We start from the raw sequence: 11,584 nt of genomic DNA, 5'->3' as shown, positions 1-11,584 counted from the left end.
ATGCGCTCTGCGCTCCGCTCTCTGGAGAAAGGGAGGGGAAGTTGGGAAGGCTGGGCGGGGGCAGCATAGTGCGCATGGGCAAGGGTAGCGAATTGCGACGGCTTGCAGTTAGAAGCCCGAGCCGCGGCGGCTGCCTCGCGCCGGGGCTGAAAGTCCTGACTGCTGGAGGGAGGGGGGGCGGGACGTACGCGCCCTTCCGCTTACGCTTTGCGAACGCACCCCAGCTTGACTGATTGGATTTCCTTCCCTCCTCTTCGAAGTTGGAGTAGTTTGTGTTCTCCTGCCTCTACCTCGATACCTAGATTTATTTGGAGTTTTACAACTTCCCCCCTGATCTTACTTCCCGCCCCACCCCTCACAGAAGGCAATTTGCCAGTCCTTACATTGTTACATTGTGGCACACATTGATCCCAATGGCACGCGATGAACCTCTATACCCATAATACCCCAAAGCTCATCCTATCTCAGTGCACCCCCTCCGGCCCCGGGATGGGCTTTATCCCTATTTTACAGGGAGAGGCATCAGGCTGGGTGAAGGTGACGTGACTTAGTCCTCCAACTCCTAGGATGGCCATAGCTGACAGCGCCAGGTCCGCCCCCAGTTCTAGACCCCTCCCCCCCTTTCCTGAAAGTCTTCAGCCTTTCAGGAGCCCGAGGAGCTGCGAGCTGGAGCCCCCACTCCTCAGTCCTGTCCTATCCACCCCACCCCACCCCCAAAAAGGGAAGCCTTAGAAGGGACAGCCTTTAAGGGCAGTATCTCATTTTCAGAAGTCTTAGGTCCTCTCATCCCAGCAGTGAGATAAATTTAGACCATAGAGTCCAAACTACATTTGTCAAGCTACTAACCTCCAACAAAGGAGCCCAGCTTGGGCGGGATACCCCATCCCCTCCTGTGGACTCATCTACAATGCCAGGGTCTTGAGAACGGTCATCAGCCCTCCACTTGATCAGGTAAAGGTTTGGAGAGCTAATTCTAAGCACCTTCAGTCTGTGGATCGGTCCCAGTTTACCTCATATAAGGTGAGGATGTGCTTGCATTGGACTCGGATCTGGACGGCAGGGACAGGTTTTGCCTTTTCTTGTATCTCCTGCTCTTAGGACTGATCATCTCTTCTAGGAAGTAGGCTGGTTTGGTTGGAGTATTTGATCTGGACCTCTTCAGGGTTCTCAAAGGTTATGGCAAGAGAATGAAAGGGCTGGTAGACCCTACCAAGCCAGGAAGAAAACTTGGATCACTGCCATACCCACAAGCTAGCTAAATCTTTGAAATCCAGGCAGCAGTTGCTTCCCATTTTAGTCAGTTATTTTAAGTAAGAAAGGAAATCCCTTCCTCCCCATTTGTTACCCTGACACTTTTACTAGGCAAGAACTCTTCTCAAATCAACTAAGCAATAGAAAGACCTTGGATGAAGTATGGAAAGTTTCTGAAAAGCATTTAATGAAATTAAGGTTTCAATGGGTTGAATAATTTAATTGTTATGAGGGGGGCTAGGTGGCAGTGGATAAAGCACCAGCCCTGGAGTCAGGAGTACCTGGGTTCAATCCAGTCTCAGACACTTAATAATTACCTAGCTGTGTGGCCTTGGGCAAGCCACTTAACCCCATTTGCCTGCAAAAAAACCCTAAAATTAATTATGATGAAATACAGGAACATGTGTCCCAGGTTGTCTTGTCAGACTCAGCAATTTGGAATTATGCCCAAAGGGTAATAAAAATATACATAGTCTTGGATTTAGTAATACAGCTATGGCTAAACAAAATGTGATGTGTACATATATATATATATATATATATATATATATATATGTAATGAAACACTATCTATTGCTCCATAAGAAGTCATGAAGGATGGGATTTCAGAAAAGCCTAGAAAGATTTGCATGAATTGATGTTGAGGGAAATGAGCAGAACTAGAACATTATGCACACTAACAACAACATAGGGTCATGATCAACTATGATGGACTTGTTTATTTCAGCAATAAAAGAAAGGCAATTTTAAAAGACTTGTGCAAGAAAAATGCCATCTCTATACAGAGAAGGAATTTAGAATTTAAATAAACACCCAAGCTTATTATCATCAATTTTTAATAGTCATTTTTTTCTCTCTAATATTTTCTTCTTTTTTGGATCTGATTCTTCTCTCACAACATGTTCAATATAGATCTATGTTTAGCATGGTTATAAACACAGAGCCTATATTAAATTGCTTTCTGTCAAGGGGAAGGGGAAGGGAAGGGAGGAAGGAAGAAAAATTGTAAAACTCAAAACCTTGCCAAAAAAAATGATTGGTAAACACTACCACTGCAGGTAGTTGGATAAAAACAAGCAAAACTTTAAATTTTTTTTAAAAAAAGAATTCAGTACAGATAAACTTCAAGTAAAGGCATTTATTTCCTACTGGGGGTAACACTCCCAAGCAGGCTTCTTTTCAAAGAAGTAAACAATCGAACTGAGAAGGTTAAATTTTAAAGAGCAAAAATAGGTAATCAGGGACATGTAGTCTTTTCAGACTATGGGAGGGGCATGTAGGCTTACTTTATGCTTGGGGACTAAACATGAGTTGGGGGGTGGGGGTAGGAGGATATAAGATCTTTTACTAAGGTCCAGTCTTATTCTTTTCCCCCTTAAGGAGCAGACACCCAAATTTATTTGGGGAACAGGGACAGAGATCTATCTTCTGTAACTACTTCAGGCTGACAAAAATGGTAGAAATGTCACTATCTCAGTAGGTCCCTCCCTGGGTAGGGAAATGATTTAAATAGGGTGTGTGACATACAGGGGATACAAGGAAGTTCCTACGGGGATGTAGAGGATACAACCTTAGTGAGCAAAGTCAGGATGCATGGGCAAAATATATGTAGGAGCTCATAATGGCTCACAAGAATTACAAAACCCGGTGACACAGTGGATAAAAGCAACAGCCCTGGAGTCAGGAGTACCTGGGTTCAAATCTGGTCTCAAACACTTAATAATTACCTAGTTGTGTGGCCTTGGGCAAACCACTTAACCTCATTTGCCTTGCAAAAACCTTAAAAAAAAGAATTACAAAACCATTTTCATGTTATTGAACCCAAAGAGTGAGACAGAGACCAGAATTTGATAAGTCTGGAGATCTTTATTTCCCGGGGACTGCCTGGGGATAAAGAGTACCCAAATCAGACAGTCCCTGAGTGTTCAAGGGATACGGTTTTTATAGTGTTTTTTTGGGGGGGGGGATACTGAGAGCAAGCAGGATACAGAAGCAAAGATCATCTTATCATATGTAAATACAGGGTTCCTATAGACAGAGTGGGAAAAGGGTCAGGGTCTTTGTTCGAACATATTTCTTGAGATGGAGGCACATATTCATGGACTTCCTACAGGTCTGAGGAATTTACTATCTTATTGTTCCAGTCACACCTGTGGAAGGGCGAGTCAGTCCTGGAATTTAACAGATACAGCAAGATAATTAAGATGATGAGAGTGCTTTGTGAATCTTCAAACAATTTTATGGTATATCCTGGACCCCCAGGGTCAAGCACTTGGGTCTTATCAATTATTTTCAGACCTAAAGGCTCCTGGCCAGATTTGTATTTCAGGGCCCAGAAGGATGTCAGGGACCCCTTTCTATACAGGAATTTCACAAATATTGATATTGCACTTCAATGTCAGGAACACAATGCAAAATAGCATCTTCAATGTGGGATGTTCATTTATTTTTACCATAAAAAGTCAATCTTTGATTCAGTCATATTCTATTTCCCCTTTTTTAATTTATTTTTTCAATTATATGTAAAGATAATTTTCAACTTCCATTTTAAAAAATTTTCTCCCTCCTTTCATTCTCTCCCACCCACCCTAATTTAGCAGATAATTTGATTTAGGTTATACATGCCCAATCATGCTACACATATGTTCATGCTGTGAAAGAACAGGAAGAAAAGGGGAAAATCATGAGAAAGAAAAAATTAAAAATTTTTAAAAGTGTAAATGCTATGTATGTTTTGATCAACATTCAGATTCCATAATTCTTTCTTTGAATATGGATGGCTTTTTCCATCAAAATTTTTTTAATTGTCTTTGATCACTATATTGCTGAGAAGTCTATTATAGTTGATGATCATATAATGTTGCTGTTTCCTGTGTACATTGTTCTCCTTGTTCAGTTCACTTTTGTTCATGTAAGTCTTTTAGGTTTTTCTGAAATCTGCCTGCTCATCATATATTACATTCATATACCCCAACTTGTTTAGCCCTTACCCAAATGATGGGCTAATTTCCAATTCTTTGTCAATACAAAGAGTTGCTGTAAATATTTTTGCACATGTGTGTCTTTCACCCTTTTTAACAATCTCTTTGGGATATAGATCTAGTAGCGATATTGTTGGATCAAAGAGTTTGCATAATTTTGTAACCCTTTGGGCATAGTTCCAAATTGCTCTCTCCAGAATGGTTTCATCAGTTGACAACCCTGATAGTTTTGATAATTTCTGCTTTTTAGTTTTAGATCTAGTATAGCTAGGCCACCTTTTTGAATTTTTTTTCATTAATTCCCTTGATATTCTTAATCTTTTATTCTTCAGATGAATTTTGTTTTTTGTTCTAGCTCTATAAAATAATTTTTGATAATTTGTTTATAGCATTGAAAAAGTAGATTAATTTAGGTAGAATTGTCATTTTTATTATAATATCTAAGCCTACCATGAGCAAATGATATTTTTCGAGTTGCTTAGAGCTGACTTTATTTGTATTTTGTAATTGTATTCATATAGTTCTTGGCAAGTAGACTCCCAAATAGTTTATATTATCTATAGTTATTTTGAATGGAATTTATTTTTCTATCTTATTACTTTGTTGGTAATACACAGAAATGCTGATGATGTATATGGGTTTATTTTATATCCTTCAATCTTGCTAAAGTTGTTAATAGTTTCAAGTAGTTTCGAAAACTCTAGAGAATCCTAGAGAATCATATAATCTGCAAGGAGTGGTAATTTTGTTTCCTCATTGCCTAATCTCAATTTTTTTTCTTATTAATAAAGCTACCAATTCTAGTGCAATATTGAATAATTGTGGTAATTATGGGTATTCCTTGTTTCACCCCTGATCTTATTGGGAATGGTTATTATTACTTATCCCCATTGCATATAATGCTTGCTTACAGTTTTATATAGATACTGCTTATCATTTTAAGGAAAAATCCATTTATTCCTATGCTCTCTAGTGTTTTTAATAGGAATGGGTGCTGTATTTTATGAAAAGCTTTTTCAGCATTCATTGAAATAAACATATGATTTCTGTTAGTTTTGCTATTGATAAGGTCAATTATGCTGATTGTTTTCCTAATATCAAACATCCCCTTATTCTTGGAATAAATCCCACCTGATCATAGTGTATTATCCTGGTGATAAATTGCTGTAATCCCTTAGCTAATATTTTATTCAAAATTTTTGGATAATTAGGGATATTGCTCTATAATTATGTGTCTTGGTTTTGGCTCTTCCTGGTTTGTGTCATAAAATGAATTTGGTAAAACTCCTTTGCCTATTTTCCCACATAATTTATGGTATATTAGAATTAATTGTTCTTTAAATGCTTGGTAGAATTCACTTGTAAATCCATCTAGCCCTGAAGCTATTTTTCTTAGGAAGTTCACTGATGGCTCGTTCAATTTTTTTTTTCCTGAAATGGTGTGTAAGTATTTTATTTCCTCTTTTGTTACTCTGGGAAATTTATAAGTTTGTAAATTATACATTATACATTCATTTCACTTAGTTTTTCAGATTTATTGGCATACGGTTGGGCAAAATAACCCCAAATTATTGCATTAATTTCCTCTTTCATTTTCATTACTGGTAATTTGGTTTTCTTTCTACTTTTTAAACATCAATTCTCTATTTTGTTGATTTTTTTTATAAAAATCTTAGTTTTATTTAGTATTTCAAAAGTTTTCTTACTTTCAGTTTCATTAATCTCTCCTTTGATTTTCATAATTTCTTTTTTAATTTTAATATTCTCATTTTGTACAAATAATGTTTTTTTTACATTAATAAAATATTCTTGTTTAAGAGTAAATGAAATACCCCCTCCCCCCATAAATATAGACATGCTTGAGCAATAAAGTAAATGGGGGAGGGGCGGCTAGGTGGCATAGTGGATAAAGCACTGGCCTTGGAGTCAGGAGTACCTGGGTTCAAATCCAGTCTCAGACACTTAATAATTACCTAGCTGTGTGGTCTTGGGCAAGCCACTTAACCCCATTTGCCTTGCAAAAAAATAAATAAATAAATAAACAAACAAACAAACAAACAAATAAAGTAAAGGGGAGAGAAAAAAATTAAAACAAAAAAAATAATAGTAATAATTGTGGGTATGGCCAGGTGGCACAATGGATGGAGCACCAGCCCTGGAGCCACAAGCACCTGAGCCCACATCTGGCCCCATAGACCCAACAATCACCCAGCCATTTGACATGAGCCACCTGAATCCCACTACCCTGCAAAAACCAAAAGAAAAAAAGAAAAAAAAAGACCCAAAATAAAATAAAATAGTAATAATAGTAGGGGTGGCTGGGTGGTGGACAGAGCATTGGCCCTTGAGCCAGGAGCACCCGGGTCCAGCTTCAGACAGCCAACGATCACCCTGCTATGCGTCTCCAGGCAGGCTACCCAGCCCCATTTGCCCTGCACCCCCCCCAAATAATAATAATAAAAAATGTGCTTCAGTCTTTGTTCCAACACCAACAACTCTGTCATGGGTGGATCACATTCTTCATGGTAAGTCCATTGCAAAAGATAATTCCATATTTTTTCACTGTTGCCATTGCTGATCGCAACTCTCTCCTTTCATATTTCTCCACTACCATGTACTATATTTTCTCTCTCCTTTCACTCTGACTCTGCTGTAGAGTAGCTGAGTGGCCCAGCAGACAGATCCCTGGTCCTGGGGCCAAGAGGCCCTGAGCCCCCATACCACCCCTTAGGCCCAGCATCTACCTGGCCCTATGGTCCAGGACAGGCCATCCAATCCCAGCCCCTTGCAAGAAGTAAAAAAGAAAATGTGTTATATCTGACCACTCTCCCCCCATGGTCCATCCTCTCCTCCTTCATTAACATCCCCACCCCTTCCCCCTTTCCCCCCTCTCTCCTTTTTACTCCAGATGCCTATACCCCATTGATTATATATGCTGTTTCCTCTCCTAGCCACCTCTGATGAGAGTGAAGATTCCCTCATTCCCCCTTGCCTCCCCCATTTCATATCATTGCAATAGTTCATTGTAATAAAGAAAAATCTTATTATATGAAATATCTTGGCCTATTCCCCCTCTCCTTTTTATTTCTCCCATTACATTTCCCTTTTTTTCTATTGACTCCATTTTTATACCATATTTTATCTTCGAAGCTTTCTCCTGTGCTTCAACTATAAAAGCTCCCTCTACCTGCTCTATTAACTGAGAAGGTTCATATGAGTATTATCAGTGCCATTTTTCTATGCAGGAATACATGCAGTTCATCATCATTAAGTCCCTCATATTTTCCCCTTCTCCTCCACTCTCTATGCTTCACCTGAGTCCTGTATCTGAAGATCAAACCTGTTCAGCTCTGGCCATTCCAACAGGAACATTTGAAATTCCCCTGGTTCTTTGAAAGTCCATCTTTTTCCCTGGAAGAAGACATTCAGCCTTGCTGGGTAGTTCATTCTTGGCTGCATTCTAAGCTCTTTTGCCTTCTGGTATATTATATTCCAAGCCCTACGAGCTTCCAATGTAGTTGCTGCTAAGTCCTGTGTGATCCTGACTGCAGCTCCATGATATTTGAACTGTGTCCTTCTGGCTGCTTGTAATATTTTCTCTTTGACTTGGGAGTTCTGGAACTTGGCTATAATATTCCTAGGGGTTGGTTTTTTGGGATCTCTTTCTCAGGGGGATTGGTGTATTCTCTCCATTTCTATTTTGCCCTCTGCTTCTAGAATATCAAGGCAATATTCTTGTAGTAATTCTTTGAAAATGATGTCAAGGCTCTTTTCCTGATCATGACTTTCAGGTATTCCAATAATTTTCAAATTATCTTTCCTAAGTCTGTTTTCCATATCAGTTGTTTTTTCAATGAGATATTTCACATTTTCTTCTAATTTTTCATTTATTTGGTTTTGAAGTATTGATTCCTGATTTCTGGAAAATTCATCACTCTCCCTGAATTCTCTTCTTGTCTGAAGGATTTGTTCTCCTCAGAGAGTTTTCTTATCTCTTTTTCCATCTGGCCAATTTTGCTTTTTAAAGCATTCTTCTCCTCAATAACTTTTTGAACTGTTTTATCCATTTGACCTAAGCTGGTTTTTAGCATGCTATTTTCTTCAGCATTTTTTTTGGATTTCCTTGACTAGGCTGCTGACTTCATTTTCATGTTTTTCCTGCATCCCTCTCATTTCTTTTCCCAGTTTTTCTTCTAACTCCCTCATTTGATTTTCAAAGTCTTTTTTGAGCTCTGTCATAGCCTGAACCCAATTTCTGTTTTTCTTGGAGTCTTTAGATGCAGGAGCTTGTGCTTCCTCATCTTCAGACTGAGTATTTTGATCCTTCTTGGACTCATTTGCAAAGTATTTCTCAATGGTGTTCCTCTTTTTTTCTCTGCTTGCTCATTTTCCCAGCCTGAGCCTGGTTTTGGGGTGCTTCCTGAGCTTTTGGGACACTCCCACAAGGGTCTCAGTATGTGAGGCTCTGTCCTCCCTCCTGGTCTGTGAATGACCATATGTGCCCCCCTCTCCCACGGGGCTGAGGTGGAGGGGGGCCCTGCTGTTCTATGGGGGGGCCTAGACTGAGATCAGGATCTGAATGTGGTCAGAGTCCCAGAGTCCTGTTCCAGGGGCAGAGGACAGAGCTCTGCAGTCTCTCTCTCTTCACTCCCCTCCCTAGGTTCAATGGGCTCATGCCCTGGGGGCTCTTGCTTACCAGCTCTGCCTGCTCCTGTTCCTGGATCTGGGCTGCTGAAAGACCTTGCTTGCTGTGTGCCCTGAGGGATGGGCTCCACATGCTCACTCTGGCAGAGGTTCCCCACTGCTTCCCAACTTTGTGCCTGGTACTCCCCAGGGGGAGTAGGCCAGTAAACTCCCCCGCTGCTGTGAGCCATGGCTCCCAGTGCCCTGGGGCTGCCTTCAGGAGGCTGAAATTCTTTCACTCTGGCGGGCCACCCTTCTGGTGGGCTGCCCCTCCAACCCCGGGGAGCAGAGCCTTTCTGCTCTTTTCCAGGTTATCTGGAGTAGGAGAACTGCCTCCCTGGGTCCCTCTGTGGGTTCTGTCTCTTGAAAGTTTAGTTAGAGTCCTAAGCTTATGAGTTTTATGAGAGAGCACCTAGGACAAGATCCAATCTTATTGCCATCTTGGCTCTGCCCCCCCATTTTTGTAATTTCTAATATAGTATTTAATTGGGGATTTTTAATTTGTTCTTTTTCTAGCTTTTTAAGTTGAATGCCCAATTCACTGATCTCTTTCTCATTTTATTCATGCAAGGATTTAGAGCTACAAAGTATCTCTAACTGCTTTGACTACATCTCATAAGTTTTAATATGTTGTCTCATTGTTGTCATTCTCTTGAATGAAATTATTGATTGTTTCTATGATATATTGTTTGACCCACTCATTCTTTAGGATTACATATTTAGTTTTCAATTAATTTTTAGTCTATCTTTCCATGATCCTTTATTCTATGTAAGTTATTACCTCATCATCTGAAAGCCATGAACAGAAAAGAGAGGTTGAACAGTATCTTTCACAAAATTATCAAGGAAAACTGCCCTAATAGCTTAGAAGAAGAGGGTAAAATTAGTCCTTGACAAGAATCCATCAATCACCTCCTGATAGAGATCCCAAAATGAAAACTCCAAGGAATAGTGTAGCCAAATTTTAGAATTATCAACTCAATGAGAAAAATATGCTTTTGATCATACGCTTTTCCCATGTAACAGCAGAGTTACTATTGTGAGATTAAGAATAATAAGACAGAGGTGTTTAATATTTCTGCCTTTCTTCAGCTGATTGTGAAGTTTATATGTGGTCCATATTTGTGTAGATGCCATGCCACTAAAAAAAAGGTATATTCTTCCATTCAGTTTTCTCCAGAGGTCAATTATATCTAACTTTTTAAAAATTCTATTTACCCCCTTAGCTTTTTTGTTTATTTTGTGGTTAGATATATCCAATTCTGAAAGATAGATGTTGAGGTATCCTACTGGTATAGTCTTGCTATCTGTATCTTCCTGTAACTCATTTAGCTTCTCCTCTAAAAATCTGTATACTGTGCACTTGGTGCATATATGTTTAGTATTGATATTCATTATCCATGGTACCTTTAAAGAAGTAGCTTCCTTCCTTATCTCTTTTAATTAGGTCTGGTTTTACTTTTGCTTTGTCTGTGATCAGGATTGCTAGTGCAGCTTTTTTTGAACTTCAGTTGTAGCTTAATATATTCTACTCCAGTCTTTTACCTTTATACTCTGCTTCAAACGTGTTTCTTTTAAGCAAGTGGTTTTAATCCACTCTATCTGCTTCCATATTATGGGAGTGTTCATTCCATTCACATTCAGTTATAATAACTGTATTTCCCTCCATCCTGTTTTCCTCTGCTTATACTTTTCTCTCTCCTTACACCCTATCCCTCCTCACCAGTATTTTGCTTTTGATCACCATTTCCCTCAATCAGCCTTCTATCAGCCCCCACTTTTTCTTTTCTCTTTTCTTTTCTTTTCTTTTCCTTTCCTTTCCTTTCCTTTCCTTTCCTTTCCTTTCCTTTCCTTTCCTTTCCTTTCCTTTCCTTTCTTTTCTTTTCTTTTCTTTTCTTTTTAGATTTTTGCAAGGCAAATGGGGTTAAGTGGCTTGCCCAAGGCCACACAGCTAGGTAATTATTAAGTATCTGAGACTGGATTTGAACCCAGGTACTCCTGACTCCAAGGTCAGTGCTTTATCCACTATGCCACCTAGCTGCCCCAGCCCCCACTTTTTCTTTCCCCTTTCCTCTTCTACTTCCCTGTAGGGTAAGATAAATTTCTAAACCCAATTGTGAGTGTATGTTATTCCTTCTTTGAGCTAAATCCATTGAAAATAAGATTCAATCGGTGCTTATCCTCCTCCCTTCTTTTCTTCTACTATAATAGTCCTCTGTGCTTCTTCATATGTTATGATTTACCCTATTCTGCCTCCTCCTTCTCTCAATCCTTTTTTTCCCATTTTAAATTATTTTTTAATATCATATCAAAATCAACTTTTGCTCACACTCTCTATTGAAATATATTCCTTCTAATTGCCATATTAGAAATAGTTTTCAAGAGTTACAAGTATTACCTTCCTGTGTAGATATGTACTTTTACTGAAATATATTTTTCTTTCCCACTTACCTTTTTACACACCTCTTGAGTCTTATTATTTGAAGATCAAATTTTCTATTCAACTCTGATCTTTTTATCAAGAAAGTTTGAGGGGGCAGCTAGGTGGTGCAATGAATACAGCACTGGCCCTGGAGTCAGGAGGACCTGAGTTCAAATGTGGCCTCAGACAATTGCCTAGCTGGGTAACCTTGGGCAAGTCACTTAATCCCCTATTTCTTTGCAAAAAA

This window comes from Macrotis lagotis, chromosome 2 (genome assembly GCF_037893015.1).
Source record: "Macrotis lagotis isolate mMagLag1 chromosome 2, bilby.v1.9.chrom.fasta, whole genome shotgun sequence".
Lineage (NCBI taxonomy): Eukaryota > Metazoa > Chordata > Mammalia > Peramelemorphia > Peramelidae > Macrotis > Macrotis lagotis.
Note: the sequence above shows the minus strand (reverse complement) of the source record.